The sequence below is a fragment of the Podarcis raffonei genome, chromosome 5 (genome assembly GCF_027172205.1).
Source record: "Podarcis raffonei isolate rPodRaf1 chromosome 5, rPodRaf1.pri, whole genome shotgun sequence".
Classification (NCBI taxonomy): domain Eukaryota; kingdom Metazoa; phylum Chordata; class Lepidosauria; order Squamata; family Lacertidae; genus Podarcis; species Podarcis raffonei.
The window spans coordinates 42,719,605-42,744,496 of NC_070606.1; the positions used below are offsets into that span (position 1 = coordinate 42,719,605).

Sequence of the window (24,892 nt, forward strand, 5' to 3'; positions counted from 1 at the left end):
CCATGAAGTTCTCGCAAAAGTTGGGAACTGAGCAGGTGGTGTGATGCCCCCAGAGAAGTTGAGGAGATACTTGAGTGTTTCCCCTGCTTCCCATCCACAAGATACACATTTACAAGACAGGCTGAGCATGCCTTACATATCATGGATGCATCCCTGTCAGTCTAGAGCTACAACAGGATTTAGAGTTCATAGGATTAAGGCCAAACCTGCCTTCCTGCACTTCAAAAGTGTAGCTAATTCAGGAGCTCAGACTATTGTCCACCACCACATGACACTCATCACCATTCTCATTAAATAATCCCATCAAAAAGCAAACTCAGTTCATGTTTTCCAGATAAGTTTAACAGCCCATGGCCTAGCAAGAGTCTGCTTGAAGTTGTTCTACTCATGCTCTGAAACACAGGAATTTTTATCAGAATTTTCCCAGATCTCTGTACTCAGTGGTTGAATGCAGATGAAATGTTATTCCAGAAGCATGTAATATTTTGCTAGTATCCCAAAACGGTCTGTTCCTGTTTATTTCTATGTCTGTGGGTGGTTCCTAGCCTGAGTGAGAATTCAAGAAGAACCAACTGGAGCACCTCAGACAGGAAGCATAGAGAAACTGAGGATGAGGAATTCAGTGATGAAATGAGAGCCAGTGTGGCGTAGTGGTTAAGAGCGGTAGACTCAGAATCTGGGGAACCAGGTTCGTGTCTCCGCTCCTCCACATGCAGCTGCTGGGTGACCTTGGGCTAGCCACACTTCTCTGAAGTCTCTCAGCCCCACTCACCTCACAGAGTGTTTGTTGTGGGGGAGGAAAGGAAAGGAGAATGTTAGCCGCTTTGAGACTCCTTCGGGTAGTGATAAAGCGGGATATCAAATCCAAACTCTTCTTCTTCTAGCATGTGAATAATCAATTATTGGTTTTTTTAAATGTTCCTGTTCTAAATTATATTTCTTATTTTGTTGCTTCAGCAGTGAAAGCCCCAAGTAGCACCTATGTCATGAAGATCACTCCTCCTGTCATGAAAACATAACATTACACACTGGTATGGATGAGAAGGCAGACCTATAAAACAAAGTTGTTCATGAGGCTTGAAAACAAATTATTTCTAAGTAGACAGGGTTCTTTGTGTGTGTCTGCACACGTTTGCTTGGCCATCGCTGCCTGAAGGCACAACAAAGCTAACAGCAGCGAGGCAATTTGTTTACATCACTAAGTAAAATTCATGCAGAGCCATTGATTTACAATGCCAAGAAAAGTGTTGTGTTTAATGCAGGAAGTATGGATACCTGGGGATGTTGGTATTAAAACGCTGTTAAGAGTGATGAGTTAACTTTTCATCTGATGTATGACTTAAGGATAATTTAAGCTGACATGCTGGCTGTTTAATGTCCTTTTCCAAAACTGTTGTGGAAAGAAAGGGAAATGAAGCCAAAGCATCAAGTCAGATTATATTTTTCACACAGACAAAACATTTCCATTACATATATTACCAAGCTTCTTCATATCAATAATACTTTAAAAAAAAACACAAAGGCTTACCTGAAAGAGTCTGTAGGTGCTTTAATTTTAGACTTAAGGCTTCATGCAAAAGGTGCTGCAGCTTCACACCTAAGACTGACTCATTCTTGGACATAAATGCCTCTGTTCTTGATAATAAAGGAGAGTTGGGGTAATGTTTTTTGTGCTACTGTAGCAAGCCAAGAAATTAAGCAATAAAGGGAAATGCTTTCTCACTTGTTGCTGTCTTATGAATTTTTCTTTATTGATTCATGATAAAAAAACTAGGCAACACTCAGCCCAAATGTCTTCCTAAAGAACCATGTTTTAACTGATCACCTAAGTGCACAGAGCATTGGGAGGTCTGATGGATCTCACTCAGTAGGAAATTCAACAAGAACCTTCTGTCAGGTAACACATTAGTCCTGCAAGCCTTAAATGCTATAGCACAGTTGCACTGAAAGTATATAAATGTAACCTAAGAGAAGAAAGGGAAACAGCTGACACTTTCATAAAAGAAGATCCTCTTGGTTTCAAATCTTCTAGAGTCAGTGTGACATTTTCTCATAGATGCAGTATCATATCAGTTTAAAGTAAGGTAACCAGCCTTAGATGTGAGACTGATGGGAACCATGTAAAATGATGCCTCTACCATAGATTGGATGCAGTTTTTTCTCTGAAACCTTCCTGTGTACAAGCAGCTATCAGTTAATTAGCAACAAGCAGAACACACAAAGTATCTGAGGTTAGACAGACACAATTCCTTTCTGCTCTTTCTTATTTCTATTTCACAGCTAGGAGCAAAGACAAGTAAAACTCCCCTTTTCCCAACTTAGAAAGCACGGTTGCAGTCAACTAAATCAGACTCCATATATTACCCTTTAAAATCAATGGATGTATGTTAGTCATGACCAACTCAAGCCTATTGATTTCAGTGGGTCTACCCCAGGCATAAGCTTTGTCAGATGCATTTATATATTTTGACAGTACCCTCTCATGTAAACGTGAGAATGCTGATCCAAACTGTAAATATCCCCAGTTATCTTCTCTCACACACATCCATAAAGTGGCTGTGTGAAAAAAGGCCTTTGCTGTTAAGATTAATTCACACAAATCCCTCCATACATCCAACTCACAACTGAATCCACATTTACTAAGGGACAATTCGCTCAATTATTTCTGTGCAGAATGGCTGTCTTGTGGCACTTTAAAGACAAACAGATTTACTATGGCCTGTATTGTAAAGATGAACAGATTTGATTCTTCACTCGTTTTGCTACATTAGACTAACACAGCTATGCTCTCTAACCTGCAATATACTAGTATTGTATCTTCTCTGACTCTGGCCTATGAATGAATGTGTCTTGTGCTCAGGGGCGTAGCATGTGGGGCGGCCTGGCTGATCGCCCCAGGTGCATTTTTCTTGCAGAGCCACTTGGGAGGGCAGCATAAGAAGGACGCAGTGGCCATGAGCCCTTTGATCCCAGCCTCATCAGCAAAGGTGAGACTGGGATTGAGGGGCACATGGCTGTTGTGTCCTTCTCACTCCGCCCTCCCCGGATCCCAGCCTTGCAAGGCCACTTGGGACTTGATTAAGCAGGGTTCAAGGACACACAGTGGGGGCGGGGATGTTCCATTGTACGATCAATAATCCTTGCACCCATGGTAGAGGTTTTTGAGATACATTTGCCCTGCATAAGAATCCTGTGTTTAAAATACAGTGGAAATGTCTACTTAATCTTTACTTAGCTCTTATGTTGTTAAATCAGCCATGATACTGCAAATTTTATGGCTTGTTCTTTGTTCAACTGTAGGAATGTAAGGTATCCTATCTTTTTATGAAAACACCACCAAAATGTTTATCAAACTATATTTTCCTGCTTACTCTAGCTTTCAAATCTCTTCTCTATCTCCTGTATATGTGTTGTGCCAGCACACATGACAATCACATTGCTAATCTTGCAATCTAATATACTTCCCAATTTCACAGATGGGAAATTAAAGCTGACAGAGAGTGAATTCAGCAAAGCTACACAGAAAATACATATCAGATTCAGGATATGGGTCCACATGCCCCCTATTTCTAGGTCATAAAGTTCCACCCAGTGGCTCGTGTGCAGTTCAGCACACTATTTTGGGGGAGAAAACCACTGCCCCTCCTTATACTTTTGAAAGCTTCATTACCATTTGTGCTTCCCCACACCTTTTAAACAACATTTTACAAAATTAATAGCATTATAAACCTGAGAATAGTTAAAAATGTTTAAATGGCTTTATGGCAAAAGCATTGTACATCAAAATTGTACAGGTGACATCACTTGATAATATTTCCCCCTTTATTGCAATGGTCAGACCCATTTGTTTCCATAAATGTGTCTGCAGAAACACTGACTAATGTATTATTGAGATCTCAAATAAAGTGATTGCACCTCCACCCCTGAAAATATAAAAAAGAGGTGTGACATCATGGCAGGGATTAAGCAAAATTTTATTTAATAAACTGAAATAATTATGTGAACCAAATCCAAAATATGTGGAATCCTATAAATCTGAAGCATAGCAGCATTATACCTATGCCTCAAATGCCCTTCCCAATGCCATATTAACTGTGACACCTCACCCTCCCTTGCAGTTTTAAGGAATTTAGTGGGGGAACTGACTATACCTTCAGGAAGGCTTCTGCCCCCTCCCCTTGAAGCACTGCTTAATAGGTATGTGAAAGCATCCCTTCAAGGTGCCTCTCTGTGTTTCCTCTTCATCCCCATTTCCCCCTAACCCTGCCCTGTATCTGCCATGGAGAGGGGCTAGCCTTTTCTCAGTACCCCTCAGCCTACCACTACCACCATGTAGTAAAACAGGGCAGAATACCCTGGTGGAGATCCTTTAGAAAAATGTTCTGCCTTTCATTTGAGAGAAATACACAATCATACCAAGACAAGTGTGGCAAAGAGTGTTTGATGTCTGGGTGTGAGGTACGTACTTATCCACTCTTCTTCTGGTTTCATCCAACTGCTTGGGGGTATCAAACCTCCAAACTCTGCACTGAAGCACCTCAAAAACCAGATTATTCTAACCCCTAGACCAGGCATAGGCCCTCCAGATGATTGGGACTAAAATTCCCATCATCCCTAGCTAACAGGACCAGTGGTCAGGGATGATGGGAATTGTAGTCCCAAACCTCTAGAGAGCCGGAGTTTGCCTATGCCTGCCCTAGACGTCTGGAGTGATGAAAAACCACTGTCAACGAATGGACATACTCTTTCTGATGCAACAAGTTCATTCTCTCCAAACTGAGTCAGCAAAATTCGACGCAGGGAGTCACTGCAAAGCCACTGGAGCAAGACAGTGACCAGCTGATAGACCATTCCACCACTGTCAATTTACTCAATGCGTGCAACTGAGCCTAGGCTGAGCTCTGAGCCAAAAAACCCATAACTAGCAAAAACCCATAACTTGCAAAAAGTCCAAATTCTAACACAGGTCAGATCTCGCTGAGACTCACCAGCCTAACGGCCAGGAAAAATAAAACTCAATGTGCAAATGAAAGACCACCAGCAATTATACACATCTACACAGTTTTATTGGCCTTCACTAGTCATGGCAAGGCCCTTGCATTCCAGCCAGTTGAGGTTGAGCAGGAACCATCCCTGCCTTCTTTTAGATGTATCTCCGAAAAATGTCTTGTTTAGTCCTTCGCACTAAGAATTTCTCTTTTTAACCAACCAGTACCTACAACATGTTTTACTGATGTTTTGAATTTTGTTTGTACGGATGCTTTTACTGATTTCATATTGTTTTGCACATTGTCTATAGCCTTGAAGTAATTTATAAAAGTGTGGGTTGTAAATATTTCAATAAATAAAGTAAAGTAAAACCCAAAAAGATGTCCATCACCACATGGCCTAAGCTCAAGGTAAGCTGACAAAGATGCAACAGTACAAAGGTCCTCATTAAAGCAAAGAGCCAGCTGAGTAACTGAACCCCTCTTGAGCTGGTCTGTTTTCCATGTGCAAAGCTTAATAGCCACACCAGAACCTGAAATGGAAAGGTCCAAGAAACCCAAAGCCCTGCCAGATCTGTCTGACTTAGAAGCTGAAACCAGCTTCTAAACTCTAAAGGCACCAGCAAAAAGCCAACAAAACAACTGCCTTAAAAAGGTCGCTCTCTTATACAGCATGACAAAGAAGAACAAAGGCCTTAAGCACATGCCAATAAAAGGTCAGGGGAGATTGGAGTGTGAAAATCAGCCTGCTAAGGGGACTTTTGCCCACCCTTCAAGCATTCTCCTAAAGCAAAAGCCCTCAATAGGATCTGAAAATACCCTAGCCTTTGGCTGGGAAGCCAAACCAGGCAATTGACCTATGATTGAATCTTTTGGTGAGCCCTTTCCCCTGAGGACTACAGAAAACTGAATAATATGTTCTGTTGAACATCAAACAAACCATACCTCTTTCTAAATACATGTAGTCCTATTATAGCCATGGGTGTGCACAATGGGTGGAAGAGAGGGAGTCCCCAACCCCATATGAAAATAAGCCATAATTCCCAGATTCCCAGCAGCTTTCTTTAAAAAGTTTCTAGCATTTGTAGAACATGAGATATGAGGCAACATACACTGGCACTATTATCTCATTTTTTATGAGAAAATAACCTTTCCATGCTTTACTTTGTCCATCCTCCTGCACTCAAAACTTAACAGGCCACATGTGTCTGGCCCAATCATGACTCTGAGGGAGGAGGGGGAGCTATGCTATAAAGCTGGGTCCCAGAAGACCTTCCGCAAGCCCAAGACAACTTTGCAGCCAATCCCAAAATAACATCTCCCAGATGCAAAGCCAAGTGCAGAGGGCACCCCCACCCCCCACCAGCTGTGCTGGGGGAGAAGAATGAGCACAGATTCTTCAATTCTTCATGCTTAAATTAGCAGGCATATTTCCACAGTACACCAGTTAGCATCTTGAATGCAAAATGTAGTATTTAGAGCAGAATAATATGTGCTTAGTGTTATCTAAAAAGGCCTGAGCTCATTCACTGTCACTGATAAATATTTGGAAAAGACTTTCAGTAAAGCTGGAAATATTTCTACGTTAAAATGGCATGTGTGAAGCTGTTGAACAAAAGCTAAATTGCACATGAAACTCAGGGCATCACAAAGATAATGCAAACAATCGTGGGGGGATTCCTGAGTTTGATCCATGTTCTTGTAAAAATTGAGTTTATGCATCCTATTAAAAACCATTTTAATAAATTTAAAACCAAAAGGAAGGAGCTTGTGAAAGACAGAACCATGACTGCGGAAGAATGGACCCAACATCTGCCAACCCAAAAATACCCTTAAATATAGATAATTAGATGGGTTGGTATTTTAGGAGAGATAGAAGAAGATCCCAGTTACATCATATCAGCAAAGGAAAGCATGTTGTCTCCTTCTCCTTTTATTCTGTGCTCCAGCCTACATACTTTATGCTAAACCTATTCCTTAACTTATAGAAGCTTTGATATGGGTGACAGAAGTAAAGAAGGCATTTGCTATTCCACAACTTTGCTTCTTGAGGCTGTCCAGTCACAAATATTCTCCTGGCTTTTTATATCCATCAGCAGCACTCAAACACAGTCCACTACTAGCCCTCCTGCTGAATCCACAGTAACAATTGTGGGAGGGGGGGAATCAGACACTTTCTAGGGGGCTAATTAAAAAGCATCAGTGCCTTAGGTTTGGAGAGTAGGCATTAGAGTGGAATTTCCACCTGGCCAGCTTTTCTATTTGCCTGTTTTTATTTTAGGTTAGCTCAAATATTAGAGTGAAAATGTGCCATTTAACTGTGTTACATATTCCCCACTTCCAAGCAGTGAGAAGTTCCAGGAGCAGCACTGTGGGGTTTAGGTTTATTGAATGAGAGAATACTAGAGGCTTGTGATGCCTCTGTATTATCAGCTTTATTTAAAATAAGAAGCTGAGCCTGTAGGAAACTAGCAGTACCCCTTTAGCAGGCAGCAGGTCCCCAAACAACCATTTGGGCAGTCTCTCAAGTCTTCATTCCTTTTGCAGCTAATTCTGCTCACAAACTTCCAGCACGGTACTCACTTTATCTTGGGCTTCTCTTCTCTCTGTTCCTACTAACTGCCAATGTTTCTCTCTCCTTCTCACACCATAGCTATGGCTTGTCCTCTAAACATATGGAATGCTTCACATGCACCTGCCATCTCCTTAGTCTCCAGCCCATACATGTGAAAATGCACTGCCATTAAGAAACATGAACATTATTTTGTAATGCCCCTAACTCAGTCACAGCGTTCCAAGCTAGCCAAACCTGCAAGAACTACAAGCAAATGAAAGAACAGAAGCAAGGAAGAGCGGGGAAGCTTCACTCCACAGCAACACATACCTTTTCTTTCAAGAGGAGTGTGTGTGTGTGTGTGTGTGTGTGCATGTAAGAGAGGGGGGGAGATCTGGATCATGGGTGCAGCCAAGAGGGGCAGCTGTCCCCCTAAACCAATCAAAATCAATACAAATCTGAGTTTATTTCCCACACAGAGAGACACACAAATCCTAGCTACATCCATGATCTGAATGAATGGAGGAAATGTCTGTGAGTCTGGAGAGACAAGGATAGAATGAATGGTCAATGGATGAGGAAAGGGAAGAGGAAGGAAAAAGAGGTGTGTACACACACACACACACACACACACACCAATGTGCTCTCACTCACTCACTCTGTCTATATATGTATATAGGCTTCCGGAGGCGGCGCCATCAGCAATGGCGGATTCCCTCTAGTCTTGAGGGAGTAGCTCCGTGGAAATCGGGTCTTGCCGCTACGGCGAAGCGGGGACCCCTTCGAAAATCACAGGCGGGAGAAGCCTGTGACCGTGGGACTCGGCGGGCACCCTTAGCGCCCTCCCAATTTGTGAGGGAACCCTGTAAAGAGTTCCGGAGCGAAACGGGGAGTGTGGCGCGGTGCTGAGAGTCAACTGCTTCTTCCGTGGAGTGAAACCACGCAGCTGTTGCCGGAGAGCGCTGACCTTTTTCCTGTGACAATTCGGCTACTAAACAACTACCCGTGAGTAGGTCAAGTTTGAAGATTGGGGAATTTAAGGGAAAAAAGGACTAATTTGGCACTGAAGCGGGAAGGTGTAAACAGGAAGTCCGCCTTCCGTTTTCTGTAAATAGATCAAAGCAAAGACTGTCTAAGCTAAGACCTTGAAAATCGCATTGAAAAAGACTCAAATCCTAACATCAATTAAAAGAGAACTCTCTCCCTAAGGTGCAGGAGAGGAGAGGGAGAAGGGGAAGTATTTTTTTGCCTGCAAAAAAAGAAGAGAGAAAGGGAACAAAGACCACCACTTTATCCCTGGGAACGGACTGTCAAGGGACAATAGAACTGCTGTATTGTTAATCGCGCTGTTAAAGGATAATGCAACTTTTTGACAGCTAACTCTGTAAGAGAGATACTTTGACTCTGAAGGGTTTCTTCGGACCTGAAACTGTTGCTTCTTTCGTTAAAGGGGGGATTTTTGAAAGTTGGAAAAGTTATTTTATTGTTACAAGTTTGGACTGCTACTGTGTCCCCCTAGAGGAACTTTGAAATTGTTACAATTGGCCAGGGAATTTTCCACTCTAAACTGGCCAGGGGAATTTTCCACTACAAAACAAGTAACCGTGGGACTGACCTTGATCCTTAGATAAAGTGTTATGGCAGACTTGACTCAGGAAAAAACAACAAGATCGGGTAAAATTAGACTGCAGCAGCGTAGACCATCAGCACCTGGCCCTTCTGCCCCACCAGGGGAAGATCCAGCTCAGACGGTGCCTAAAGGAATGGCATCTGAAGGGGGTTTAGCTCCAGCATTAGATAAAATTTTTGAATCTTTGGAAAAATTAAGCAAACAAGTTGCTGAAGCGACAACTAAAATTGATCAAAATACTTCAAGCATCAACAACTTGGGGCAGAAGGTGAACTCAAATACAGAATCTATTGAGAAACTGCTGCAGGAATCTACTTTGAACCGAAAAACAGCTGAAGAAGCCAAGGAAAAAGTATTGGCTGTAGAGGAAAAGATACCACCAATCTGTAGGCAGCTTGTGGACCACAAGTCATTGCTGTCTATGATTGAATTAAAAGAAAAACAGACAAATCTAAGGATCAGGGCTGTAGCTGAACTTGAGAAAGATAGTTTGAGTGACTTTCTTACACAGGAATTTGCAGACTTTTGGAACCTGGATGATAAACAAGACTTCAAGATAGTGAGTGCTTTCAGACTTGGAAGAGGAGGGAGAAAGAACAGAGCGAGAGACTGTTTGATTACCCTCCGATCAAAAGAGGAGAGAGACAAAATACTGAGTCTGCACTTCCAGAATACCTTGGAAATAAATGAATCAAGAGTGGAGATATTTAAGGATATCCCGAAATATCTTTTGGACCTTAGGTCTAACTACGGAGATTTGGTGGCCCTGCTGAGAGGAAACAGAACCATTTTTAGGTGGGAATTCCCCCAGGGCCTATCTTTTACCTTTAAAGGGAAAAAGTTTAAAATAAGATCAGTGGAAGATAAAGAAAATTTTTTGAGAGAACACGAAGAAGACCTGCAAAAAGAAGCTGAAGAAGAGCCAAAAGCTTTAAAACCAGGAATACAAGGCATAGTACCACTACCTTTGGGATTGGACAAGCTAGAGAAAGTGATACCACCGTCAGAACAAGAACAATTATTGGGAGCAGTTGGAGGAGAAGCAAAATAAATACACCATGTCTCTGCAACTATTAAGTTGGAACATTCATGGATTTAACTCCCCGGAGAAAAGGAAAAAAGTCTTTCATTTACTGAAAAAGGAACAATTGGACTTGATTTGTTTACAGGAAACACATGTGATAAGGCTACATAGGAAAGTATTCATTAATAAAAGATTGGGCCAAGAGTTTATCTCATCGGACAAGGTCAAAAAGAGAGGAGTAGTCATTTATGCAAAAGAGAGCCTATCACCGAAATTTGTTTTTAAAGATGATCAAGGAAGATTTGTGGCAATCGAAATTCAGACACAAGGAGAAAAAATTTTGATAGTAGGAGTATATGCACCGAATGAGGGGAAATCTGAATTTTTTAAGAAGTTGCATGAGACATTGTTAGACTATATGGATTACAACATTATCATGATGGGAGATATGAACGGAGTGGTATCTACAAACATGGACAAGTCGCAGAGACAGGTAGTTACAAAAGATGGCAGACTACCAAAAACCTTTTTTGAATTGACTGACAATATGGATTTGATTGACATTTGGAGAACTAAGAATCCCTTGGCTAGAGAGGGAACCTTCTTTTCTGAAGCCAAAATGACATGGACAAGAATTGACCAAATCTGGATAACTAGAGGACTGGCACCTAAGACTCGAAAAGTGGGAATTTGCCCTAAAACTTGCTCCGACCATAATGCTGTGAAAATGGAGATGAAATTAACGCCAACTGGTTCCTTCAGATGGAGGATGAATGACACCTTGTTTAGAGATCAAGAGGTTATCAAGAAGGCCCAAAAAACCTTGAGAGACTATTTTGAGATAAATTTGAACACCACTATTGAAAAAAGAGTAATCTGGGACGCAAGTAAAGCAGTTATGAGGGGGTTTCTGATTTAACAGAATGCTTTTTATATCGGTCCTGGAGGTTCTGCTGAATATGATTAGAAGGGACCGGTTGGTTAAAGGTATACAGGTCGGAGCCAAACAGTACAAATTGAGAGCATTTGCAGATGACTTAGTATTGACGTTACAGGAGCCAGAATCTAGTACCAAAAGGGTTTTAGAACTAATTCAAGAATTTGGTCAAGTGGCAGGATTCAAACTGAACAAGTTAAAAACTAAGGTTTTAGAGAAAAATTTAACACCGATTGAAAGAGAGAGGTTTCAGAATGAGACAGGTCTGACTGTGGTTAAGAAAGTGAAATACTTGGGGGATTAATATGAAGCAAAAAATGGGAACTTATTTAAAGATAATTATGAAAAATATTGGACGGAAGTGAAAAAAGACTTAGAAATTTGGTCAAATTTGAAGCTTTCCTTGTTGGGTCGAATTGCAGCTATAAAGATGAATGTATTGCCTAGAATGCTGTTTTTTTTTTCAAACACTGCAAATTGTGGACAAGATGGACTGTTTCAAGAAGTGGCAGAAAGATATCTCTAGATTTGTCTGGCAGGGCAAGAAGCCCAGAATAAAATTCAAGATATTAACTGATGCAAAGGAAAGGGGTGGATTTGCCCTGCCAGACTTTAAACTTTACTATGAATCAGCAGCATTCTGCTGGTTGAAAGACTGGCTGCTTCTTGAGAACACAGATATTTTGGATTTAGAAGGTTTTAACAATGTCTTTGGGTGGCATGCATATTTGTGGTACGACAAGGTTAAAGCACATAAAGCATTAAAAAACCATATTGTCAGGAAAGCATTGTTCAATGTTTGGATAAGATATAAGGATTTATTGGAAAATAAAACCCCAAGGTGGCTGTCACCAATGGAAGCAAAAGCCCAGAAAAAGCTCAATATGGAGGCCAAATGGCCGAAATATTGGGAAATTTTGGAACAAGAGGGAGATAGACTAAAACTGCAGAGTTTTGAAAAACTAAAAAACAAAGTGCGAGATTGGCTTCATTATTATCAGATAATGGAGGCATATAATTTGGACAAGAAAATTGGCTTCCAGGTGGAAAAATCAAAATTAGAAACAGAACTGTTAGAACCCAAAACTAAGATTTTGTCAAAGATGTATAACTTGCTGTTGAAATGGAACACTCAGGATGAAACGGTTAAATCTGCTATGATTAAATGGGCACAAGATGTTGGACATAACATTATGTTTGCTGACTGGGAACAGTTGTGGACCACAGGTATGAAATTTATGGCATGTAATGCCTTAAGAGAGAATATTATGAAAATGATATACAGGTGGTACATGACCCCAGTCAAGCTTGCAAAAATCTATCATTTGCCCGATAAGAAATGTTGGAAATGTAAAGAAACTGAAGGTACATTCTTTCACCTTTGGTGGACGTGCCCAAGAATTAAGGCTTTCTGGGAAATGATCTATAATGAAATGAAAAAGGTATTTAAATATACCTTCCTGAAGAAACCAGAGGCCTTCCTTCTGGGCATTGTCAGCCAATTGGTGCCAAAGAAGGACAGAACTTTTTTTATGTACGCTACAACAGCAGCAAGAATACTCATTGCAAAGTATTGGAAGACACAAGATCTACCCACTTTGGAAGAATGGCAGACGAAAGTGATGGACTATATGGGATTGGCAGAAATGATTGGCAGAATCCGAGACCAGGGAGAAGAGTCGGTGGAAGAAGATTGGAAGAAATTCAAAGACTATCTACAGAAATATTGTAAAATTAATGAATGTTAGAATGATGTTGGATAGAAATTAAGTGGTTTCCAGCTGTAATGCTTTAAGAGAATATGAAAAAAGGGTTATAAATAGGTAAAAACTTAATGGTAAGGATTTGCTGAACCAACAATTTGAAGTGGAATACAAAAAAGGGAGGTATGAGGAGGTCTGGGAAACAAGCTAAAGGAAAATAAGCAATGGAAAATCTGTGTGTTTTTAACTATTTTTATTTTGTATTTTTGTTATTTTTTTCATTTTTATTGTAATACTTTAAAAATCTTAATAAATATTTTATAAAAAAAACAGAATGCAATAAAGAAGAGAGCTCAAAATGAGAAAAAAGGTAAAATTTTGGAAAAAATAAACGAGGGTGAGAAGAAACTGAGAGCGAAACCAAAGTCACAAGAGATTCTGAGAAATATAAAGTTATATCAAGTGCAATATATGAAGATGATGAATCAGGAATTCGAATGGAAAATTAAACAAATGAGACAAAGGACATTTGAATCGGCTAATAAATGTGGAAAATTGTTAGCCTGGCAAATGAAAAAAAGACAAAAGCTCAATACTATTACCAATTTGGAAGTAGAAGGAAAGAACATTCAGAATCCAGTGGAAATTAGAAAATGCTTCCAGAGGTACTTTAAACAGTTATATACACAAGGGCCACAGAAAGAGTTTGATTTAGACCAATTCTTAAAAACAAATGGACTACAAAAAATCTCTCAAGAAAACAAGTTAATGTTGAACCATAAAATCACAGAACAGGAGGTAGAAGGTGCCATTCAGAATATGCAGTTGGGCAAATCTCCAGGGCCGGATGGCCTAACCTCAAAATATTATAGATCCTTGAAGGAGTGGATAATGCAACCACTAAAGGAGGTTTGTAATGAAATTTTTTTGGGGGGGAAGCGCCAGAGTCGTGGAAGGAAGCTTATATTACGCTTATACCGAAAACTGAGTCTGAAAAGACACAACTTAAGAACTACCGCCCCATATCCCTGCTCAATGTGGATTATAAAATATTTGCTGATATTTTGGCTAAAAGATTGAAGAAAGTATTAGTGGAAGAGATACACAAGGACCAAGCCGGCTTTCTCCCAGGTAGACACTTGTCTGACAACACGAGGAATATAATTAACATTTTGGAGAAGTTGCAAGTGAACATTAATACTAAAGCAGTTTTAATCTTTGTAGATGCGGAGAAAGCCTTTGATAATATTTCTTGGAGTTTTATGAAGAAAAATCTTCAGGAGATGGGGGTTGGTCAAGGGTTTGAAAATGGTATAAGTGCAATCTATTCAGAACAAAAGGCTAAACTAATTGTTAATAACGTAGTGACAGAGGAATTTAAGATAGAGAAAGGTACACGATAAGGCTGCCCAATTTCCCCATTGCTTTTTATTTCGGTCCTGGAGGTTTTGCTAAATATGATTAGAAGGGACCGTCTGATTAAAGGTATACAGGTCGGAGCCAAACAATACAAACTGAAAGCTTTTGCAGGTGACTTAGTATTGACGTTACAGGAGCCAGAATCTAGTACTAAAAGAGTATTAGAACTGATTCAAGAATATGGTCATGTGGCAGGATTCAAGTTGAACAAGTTAAAAACCAAAGTTCTTGAGAAAAATTTAACACCGATTGAGAAAGAGAGGTTTCAGAAGGAGACAGGTTTAACACTGGTCAAGAAAGTAAAATACCTGGGGGTTAATATGACTGCTAAGAACTTAAACTTATTTAAAGACAATTATGAGAAATGTTGGTCAGAAGTGAAAAAGGACTTAGAAATATGGTCAAATTTGAAGCTTTCCTTGTTGGGTCGAATTGCTGTTATAAAGATGAATGTATTGCCAAGAATGTTATTTTTGTTTCAATCATTGCAAATTTTGGACAAAATGGACTGTTTCAAGAAGTGGCAGAGAGACATTTCTAGATTTGTCTGGCAGGGCAAGAAGCCCAGAATAAAATTTAAAATATTAACTGATGCAAAGGAAAGAGGTGGATTTGCCCTGCCAGACCTTAAACTCTATTATGAATCAGCAGCATTCTGCTGGTTGAAAGAATGGCTGCTTCTTGAGAACACAGACATTTTGGATCTAGAAGGTTTTAATAACGTTTTTGGGTGGCATGCATATTTGTGGTACGACAAGGTTAAAGCACATAAAGCATTTAAAAACCATATTGTCAGGGAAGCATTGTTTAATGTCTGGATAAGATATAAAGACTTACTTGAAAATAAAACCCCAAGGTGGTTGTCACGGATGGAAGCAAAGGCTCAGAAAAAGCTCAATATGGAGGCCAAATGGCCGAAATATTGGGAAATTCTGGAGCAAAAAGGAGACAAATTGAAATTGCAGAGTTTTGAGAAATTAAAAGACAAAGTGCGAGACTGGCTTCACTATTATCAAATAAGGGAGGCTTATAATTTGGACCAAAAAATTGGCTTTCAGTTGGAAAAATCAAAATTGGAAACAGAGCTGTTAGATCCCAAAACTAAAATACTTTCAAGAATGTATAACTTGCTGTTGAAATGGAATACTCAGGATGAAACGGTTAAATCTGCTATGATCAAATGGGCACAAGATGTTGGACATAACATTATGTTTGCTGACTGGGAACAGTTGTGGACCACAGGTATGAAATTTACAGCATGTAATGCCTTAAGAGAGAATATTATGAAAATGATATACAGGTGGTACATGACACCAGTCAAGCTTGCAAAAATCTATCATTTGCCCGATAATAAATGTTGGAAATGTAAAGAAAATGAAGGTACATTATTTCACCTTTGGTGGACGTGCCCAAAGATTAAGGCTTTCTGGGAGATCATCTATAATGAAATGAAAAGGGTATTTAAATATACCTTCCTGAAGAAACCAGAGGCCTTTCTCCTGGGCATAGTCGGCCAATTGGTGCCAAAGAAGGATAGAACTTTCTTTATGTATGCTACAACAGCAGCAAGAGTACTCATTGCAAAGTATTGGAAGACACAAGATCTACCCACCCTGGAAGAGTGGCAGATGAAGGTGATGGACTATATGGAACTGGCGGAAATGACTGGCAGAATCCGAGACCAGGGAGAAGAGTTGGTGGAAGAAGATTGGAAGAAATTTAAAGACTATTTGCAGAAATATTGTAAAATTAATGAATGTTAAAATGATGTTGGATTGAAATTAAGTGGCATTAGCAAAAAGGCCAATAAGAATATGTAAAAATGGATTGATAATGGATGAAAATATATAGTTATAATATGTTAAGACATAGAGTTAAGATAAATGAAAGAGGGTAAGGATTTGCTGAACTGACTATGTGAACGGGAATACAAAAAAGGGAGGTGTGAGGAGGTCATAGAAACAAGCAAATGAGCTTAAAGATATGGAGAAAAAAAGGATTTGTTTTTAACTTTTTTTTACTTAATTTTTTCTCTTGTTTTTGTATTTTGTATTTTCTTTTTTTCTATGCATTTTTGTATTTTTTGTAATTTTTTTCTTTTATTTTCTTTTTCTCTTGCTTTCTTTTTACTTTGTAAATTCCTGTTTTTTGTGAAACTTTAATAAATATTTTATAATATGTATATATATATATATATATATATATATATATATATATGTATATATACTCATTTATATAAATAGCCGCATTGACTATCAGGCCCCATCTAAACTACAGTTTTAAAGTACAGTGGTACCTCAGGTTAAGAACTTAATTCATTCTGGAGATCTGTTCTTAACCTGAAGCACCACTTTAGCTAATGGGGCCTCCTGCTGCCACTGCGCCGCTGCTACATGATTTCTGTTCTCATCCGAAAACAGAGTTCTTAACCCGAGGTAATATTTCTGGGTTAGTGGAGTCTGTAACCTGAAGGGTATGTAACTTGAAGCGTATGTAACCCGAGGTATCACTGTAGTATCATACCACTTTAAACAGTCATGGCTCTCCTTCACCTCCACAAAGAATCCTTGGCAACTGTGGTTTGTTAAGGGTGCTGAGAGCTGTTAGGAGACCCCTGTTCTCTTCACAGAGCTACAATTTCAGAGTTCCCAGGGAAGAGGGATTGATAGCTCTTTCAGAATTGTAGCTCTGTTATGGAAATAAAGGACTCTCAGCACTCTTAATAAACTACAGTTCACATGATTATTTAAGGGGGGGAACCATGGCTCTTTAAAGTGGTATAGTACTGCTTTAAATAAGCAGTGCAGATGGGGAGCTACATCGTACAAACTACTTAGAAGAACTCAGAAACGTATGCTGTTACATCCCACTGTAGGCATCTTGCAGCAAACATGACCAGTCTGGTTTACACATGTTTACTCTTGATAGCTTTGTCCAATAGTTTGTTATCTGTTTGAAAAAAAACAAAATGAAAAGAAGAACACAAGCACTAACTTTGTGCTGCAAGTAAATTCTTTGCTGCAATAGGAGGAGACAGAAATGCAGCGGCATGGTAAATTATTTATCTGAATATGTTCTTGTAATCAAAGCTCATCACTTCATTATCACAGTGCTTCCAAGGACTCAGAATGAATACAAAGCTGCTATCTTACTCTTATTCCCTTGCCTGAAAAATGCAGACATTACAGGTTTCCTGCATGCTTATTGCCAGATCATAGAAAGCAAAGAGTATTGTAGCAAAAGAGTGGCTGGGAAACCATGTAAATTAGAAATGTCTCTTGCGTTGCAATGCTAGTCATGCTCACGTAGACAAGAACCATCATTGAAAACTATGATCTTCACTTCTAAATAAATGTGGATAGTATCCTTAAGGTGTAGCAGAGCAGAGTACATGAAAATCTGGGGTTTCACACAAAGGAGTTCTGCACAAGGGAAAAGGCTGACACTTCCCGAGACAGACTAGTTAATAATCTGTGTTCATTCGGGTGGTTCAGAACAGTGTTCTATTATTCCTGCTATTCTCTAAATCATAAGTGATGTAACATCTCCTCATTCCTAGGCAATTAAATTCAACAATTGAGCTGTTAGCTTTCTAGAACCTGGCAGCTTTAGAAGAATAAATCCCTTATTTCTTTACTGCTTTAAAAAAAAAACAAAGACATGATTTAAAGCTCCATTGCTTCTTTTACTAGATTTTCATGGTAAACACCACACAACTTCATTTCCATAAGGTGTAGCAGAGCAGAGCACATGAAGATCTATGATTTCACACAGAGGAGCTTTATGAAACTCAAGAAATTATAGCTTTCGTGTGTGGGGTCTTTTTTTAAAGAGTAGTCTTATTACTCCAGAAAGCTGTCAAGAAGCAGGCATGCCATAGAGATAAAAGCAATTTTAAGGTTGTCAAGAAGGCTTTGCCAGGTTTCTCAGCCCCTCAAGGAGCCTAGAAGGAAATAATAGTGAAAAGTCAAGGTAAGAAGGGATTTTGCAACTACTCAGCTATCGATCAGGTACAAAAATATATCCAAATTCATAAGCATAGGAGACTTTTCTAAAGTCCCAAGGTTTGGGGGGTGGGTGTATCCTGCATTTGCGTTCTTTAAACTCACATTTTCCATTTCAGTTATGTAGAGTTATAGACCACCTCATTCCTAAAGCACTAATATACTTGGGACTGACTCACTCAAGAGCGTATCATAATTGCAGAAACTCCCCTGTGGACAGAAACCTGAAATCCGCTACAGACACAGTCCAAGAATCAGATTACTAGAAAACATCGGATAATGGGCACATGAATATATCAATATGAGTGATTTGAAATGTACCCCCTAAATAGCTCTGGTTCTCATTTCACTTATGATCTCAGGGCTTATTTTAACTCATTAATATATAATATACCAAAATAATTTTACAAGTTATTCCTTCAATGTGTCAAACTAGGAGCGTATGTATTATACCAGCCTTCCCCAACCTGGTGCCCCTGCCCCCAGATGGTATAGTATACAAGGATATGAAAAGGCATATATGCAACACAGGAGAGGAGGATATTTATTTTGCAAATTGTGGCCTCTTCTGAACACAGATAAGAAAACTCAACAACAATGAAGTCTCCATCATTTCACTGCCTATATGAGCCAGGGTTAGGATCTATGTCAAAGCTTCAAAGGTACTGACTAGTGTCTTTGAGGCTTTGCCATAAATATAGGTCTTAAACATGTCTCATATGATTCCACTCCCCAGTATTATCAACAGAGGACCTAGCCACTAGTAGTGATCAGCAGGGCAGGGCAGTTGTGCTTACCTGACTTCCCATCACCTGTGCTGTTGCTACACAGAAGTAAAGGGGGAGCAGGGGACAAGGTCAGTTTGGGCAGAAACACACTAGTGGATCCAATCTGATGTTCCTGCTGGTGCATTTGCACCACACTGACCCCACTGACGCCTTGCCCTCCAGCTCCAGCTCCCTGTAAGCAGCAGCAATACAGGTAGCGGAAGGTCCAGTGAGCACAACTGCCCTGCTGATGGCTACTGGTAGTCACATAGCCCTCTTGGGCCTTGACAGCCACAGAAAATAGCCACCCAAGTCCAATTCCAGTTATGGCAACCCACACTAAGCTGATGTCACTATATAGAGCACTATCAGTGTGCATGATGGCACTTTTCAGAACAACAAGCCAACTTGATAGGTTTTCTTATCTCTGCCATGTGCTGAATTCAGGCCAAATGAAATGAGGTCTGTGCTGAATCCTAAACATGTGATTGGGATGCACAAGATCTAAACTACACTTTTAAATTATTTTAATACCTGACCCTTCCTCTAAACATTTCTGCCGACAAATCTGCTTCCAGTGTTAGTGTATCATTGTAGAATTATTGGACTAACTTGGTTTTGGATGTGATTGCACCAACAAGGGATGGGGGGGGGATTTATTCAGTTCATATTTAAAAGCAAATATGCCTAATTCACACTTTCCAAAACAATATGCAACCCAAAACACACCCATCATATGAAATTTGCACTTCTCCAAATTTTGCAATGCACTTTTCCAGCCAAATAATTTGTACAAAAATGCATAGGCTGAGGTAAAGCGTGCATAGAAATGTATGTATTAGTGAAATTAACATTTTGAAAATGCAATTCATTAGGGGAAATAGCTCTGCAAAAATGTGTATATTAGGCAAAATTGCAAAAAAGAAAAAGGTGTGTATATTAGGGGGGAAATGCACTAAAATGCTCATGCAAACTTTTTTCAAATGTGGAAATGTGCAGAACATTTTGTCAAAATCAGAAATTAAAAGTGACAGATTTACCAATGGGGTCACGAAGAGTCGGACACGACTAAACAACTAAACAACAACAACAGCAGCAACTCAGGCACATAAGTACATTAAACTTCCATGTGTATTTATAACTAAAGTCATTTTAATAAGAATTTTAACATGTTAGGTTTGTGTCCAAAGTAGCATTAGGTTTGTTGTTCCATTAGCGCAAGGTTTCACCCTTGCACATTAGAATTTCCCCCTCTCCCCCCTCCCACCCCATGTTCCCCCTACACCTCTTCTGAATTTTTTCCCAACCCTCCAGAGCAGATTTGGAGAGGACACACCACAAACATTCATGGCAGGAGAGCTTCCATTGCACATGCATAAATCATTTCACTAATGGAACTAGAGCAGGCTTCCTCAACCTCAGCCCTCCAGATGTTTTGAGACTACAATTCCCATCATCCCTGACCACTGGTCCTGCTAGCTAGGGATCATGGGAGTTGTAGGCCAAAAACATATGGAGGGCCGAGGTTGAGGAAGCCTGAACTAGAGCATTGACTGCCATCTTTAAAACTGAAATTTTAGAATTCTAAAACTTTTTACCGCAAAATTCAAATTAGTCCAAATTAGGGAATCTATATGGAAAATTCACAGGAATACAATGTGCTCTGTGAATATGCACACATTTCTTAATTGTATTTTCCACTATTAATGGAAATGCACCAAAAACATTTAGTAATCAGTTTTTTGTGGGAGGTTTTGCAACATGTGAAAATAAAGAGGCAACAACAGTATCAAAATATCAGAACTAGAAGGCTGATTGTGCCTTTGAATCTATATTGCCATTCATAAGCAAAAGCATGGTTTCTTCATTGAAAGGATGTTCACTCCTGAATTTCAGAGTAGCAAGCATGCTTTGAATTTAGAAACAACTGTACTATTGCCAAGGTAATTATTCTTAATCCTGAATTTGTTTGATCAGCCTCAGCCTAGAAAACAACAATGAACCAGTTATATATATTTATTTACATGTTATTTACAACAAAAACAAACACTATTCTGATTGCCTGACTACAGACTACAATGCAGTGTTTGTACAATTCCCAAGAAATGTGAAGGATGAAATTCTGTACTAATTTCTGGGCTCAAAAATGAAAGGATTTGGGAAACTCAGGAGTATTTTAGGAATGCAGCAACACAGTACAATCCTAGCATCACAGAAGTCTGTGTAAATATAATTACACCAAAGCTGATAGTTACATCATTTCTGTTATTTTAAAAGATACATGACATCGTTCTGGAAGCTCAGGGTTGGTAAAGTCAGGCCAGGTCAAATTGGTGAACCATCTATGTCAGGGATGAGGAGCCTGTGGTCCTCCAGATATTGTTGGACTCCCAATTTCCATCAGCCCCAGCCAGCATGGCCACTGGTAGAAATGATGGGAGCTCTGGCCCAGCAATACAGTGGCACCTCGGGTTAAGTACTTAATTCGTTCCGGAGGTCCGTTCTTAACCGGAAACTGTTCTTAACCTGAAGCACCACTTTAGCTAATGGGGCCTCCTGCTGCTGCCGCGCCTCCGGAGCCCGATTTCTGTTCTTAGCCTGAAGCAAAGTTCTAAACCTGAAGTACTATTTCTGGGTTAGCAGAGTGTGTAACCTGAAGCGTGTGTAACCCGAGGTACCACTGTATATGGAGAGCCACAGTTGCCATCCCTGAACTAAGCGATGCCATCTGACAAATTCAGGTCAGAGAGAATACAAGCTAGTCAGTAAATAGTCTAGGATAGGGTGGTCCAACACATGGCCCGAAGCCCTTTTTGGCAGCCCTCAAGCAACATTTGAATACCTCTCTCAGCCCTCCTGCTTTTCCCAACACCAAGTGAGTGAGAGCTCTGGCAGGTCCGAGAGTCCTCCTAACTCCTTGGCACTTTCTAGGACCCTGTCAGAGCCTCACGTCTCCTTCCCAAAGCTTCCTGTCTCACTTGGCCAGCTTTGAGAAGACAATGTGAGGGCTAGGGGGGGTCAGCTTTGGGGTTCACCCTACATGCAACAAGGCAGTGTGCAGCCTATGGGTCCCATGTCAAAGTACACTTGCGGCCCACTTGGTATGAAAAGATGGGCTGCCCAGGTCTAGGACCTTTGGTTTTACCACCTTAGCTATCAAAAATAAACCAAACAGAAATGCAAGAGTGTGGGAAACCACAGTTCCGTTCTCTATTGGCCCAACAGTGTAGGGTCATGAAGTGTATCTCAATGGCGCTACAGCTTAGTTCAGTAAATTTCCAGAATACATTTCTCCTTGCTCTATAAGGTATGAGGACATTAACTATTTCTTGCATTTACCAAACATACAAGTTCGATAGCCCCTAGTTCTCTGAGCTTGCCAGGATCTGAAGGCAAATCCCAGAACAGGTTCAGGGGTAAAACCAATGTGCAGCAGCCCAGCAGTTTTTAAGTTTGGGAAGAGGGGTGAGCGGAGCCTAGTCTTTTGGTTTGGGGTTTTAAAGTAAAGCCATTTGCTATTCACAAACTTCACATTATGTGTAATCTAATGGACCTTTTCTCTAATGTTTTCTTTTTGTAATTTAAAGCCTCTAGAGTGAATTTTAGCAAAGAAATGGAAAATGGAAGGACTGCTTATCCCTTTCCTTTCTAGTAATTCCCAACCCAAAAAATCACTTCCCAAAGTTATTTTTCATTCCATAGGAAGAAAAATCCATAAGAGAAAGAGCTAAGCAGAGTGACTCAGTGAACTTATAGCTTTATTGCTGCCCAATTTTCTTCTGTTCAAACCTATGGTGTCAGCTAGAGTTTCCAAACAACTTTTTGATACATGCCCCCCAAAAAACCTGCACAAAGTTTTGCACCTCCAACTGAGTCTTGGAAATTTCAGCATGCAATTTGCATTATCTAATCCCTGAGAACATGATGCAAAGAGCTCCAGTGAAACTAACAAGCTCATCTACCTGCAGCACCACCTCTATAGAGAGTCCAGAAAAGCTATTTCGCCCTGCTTCATAGTGCCTCAGTCACTGTAGACAAGTGGCTCGGAGAAGCTTAACACCAGAGTGCAAGGGAGAGAGATGGTGCGGCTTTGCAAAAATCAAAGGAAGATGCCAGGATCAGGAAAGGGAGCGCCTTTGTGACTAACAGGTCTAGTTTGTAATTGGGCAGACTTATTTGACTAGCCCTCTCCAGTCCCAATGCTTTGAAAGAGGGAACAACTTTACAAGAGCAAAATGTATGCCTTAGACTTAAGGAAACTAGGATGGAGAGGGCAGGGAGGGAAAATGTTCCATTGTGGATTACAATTCAAGCTTTTAAGTAATCATCAAGAAAAAGCAATGACCTCTCTTGTGCACGTTTCATCCACTTCTGTCAAAAGGATGGGAAATTGTAGATTTCCCAGTAATGAAGAGAGGGAAGGGACACAAAGCTGAGAAGGGATCCAAGTCAAATAATGCAGACCATGAAGCACGTCAGGACAAGACAGGCCGCTTTACAAAGTGGTGAATCCAAAGGTGAAGCTTATATTGAGGTCAGTGCATACTCCTACTTTGTCAACAAATCTCTAACCCTAAGTAAAATGTTGGGCATCCAACCGTTCTATCTTGTCTCTCCTCTGAAAAGCATATGCAAGCATTTGTACATTTGACTCCCAATGAAAAAAAATTAAATTGGCTAAGATCAAAGCTAAGGAACCACAATGGACCTACAATATTCACACTGTAAATAAATCCTAAAGGATCTTCATGACATCCCTGGATAGGCAGAGCCTTCCTTCTGCCGAAACTCCTTGAAGGTTGCTTCTGGTAAGAAAGAAGAAAATGTGTGCAATGCATCATTATGTCCTAAGAGTGTGTATTATTAATTCAAACAACAAATTTGCAAGTATCTTCAAAGATTCTATGTTTCATAGATACATTGCTAAATTTAGAGTGGTGCAGGCAGTTCCCCAACACAGGCCATTGATCCGAAGAGGCACAAAGTAATAAAAGATTTAAAAGGAATTCTTGTGAAAATAATATTTAGAGGAGGGATGCCATATTACCAAAGTCTGTCCATGATAGATATAGGATGTAACCTTAGTTACAACCATCTGATTTAATACACACATCAGTACAGTTCACAGAATGGAACATAAAATGTTTTGACTAAATGTTATAGTCGGGGTTGACTAAATGAACAATAGAAGGCAGGAGGAATTAGGCACCTGAATGCTAACTACCTAAACACTAGGATAAAAACATTGTTCAGTATATTAGGTTTCGACTTATTCTGCCTTTGTGTGCCCTATGGATTCATTTCAGGTTACATATTTCACTTGCCTTTGTATTCTTGTTTGAGCAAACAAAAAACAGCCAAAAATAAAGAAGCCTTCTTACTTGGCTGGTTTACTTATGGCCACATGCACAAATACAGACTCAAGGATGCAGAAATTGCTTAAAGGTATATTTATTTCTTAGATCTTGACTCACTTTACTGCACTGAATGGAAGTCTGTGGCAATTTGCCAGTAAGATTAAATATATTACTTTGAACAAGAGGCAAGAGTAGTACTGATGAACAACAAATAACCAAGCATTTCAGCTAAAAGCAAAGACAGACCTGAGATGGCCTCATCAGAATATTTCAAGCAGTAAGCATGCATGCCAAAAGCAAGAAATAACTGGAATTACATGTAAAGGAGGTTTGATAATGTACCAGACAACCTTTTCTACCCTTATCAGAGCATATCACAGCATCTATTTTATTTAGAAGCAAATGGCAGGATGAACTCCTTGCAACCTTCTGCAGTGCTCATTTTCAAGCAGTTATTCTTGATATAAATAAAATGAGTTGGTATCTTGCTCATTACACTGGAGACTTAA

General features: G+C 39.8%; 1 protein-coding gene across 1 annotated transcript in view; it reads left to right on the plus strand.

Moving 5' to 3' along the window:
* Window positions 1-8,850: 8,850 nt before the first annotated feature.
* C5H10orf143 (chromosome 5 C10orf143 homolog) overlaps window positions 8,851-24,892 on the plus strand; it is a 116,145-nt gene continuing 100,103 nt past the window's right edge. The window contains exon 1 of the mRNA XM_053388884.1: window positions 8,851-8,855. The gene's annotated coding sequence lies outside the window, so the exon portion shown is untranslated. The remainder of the gene's footprint in view (window positions 8,856-24,892) is intronic.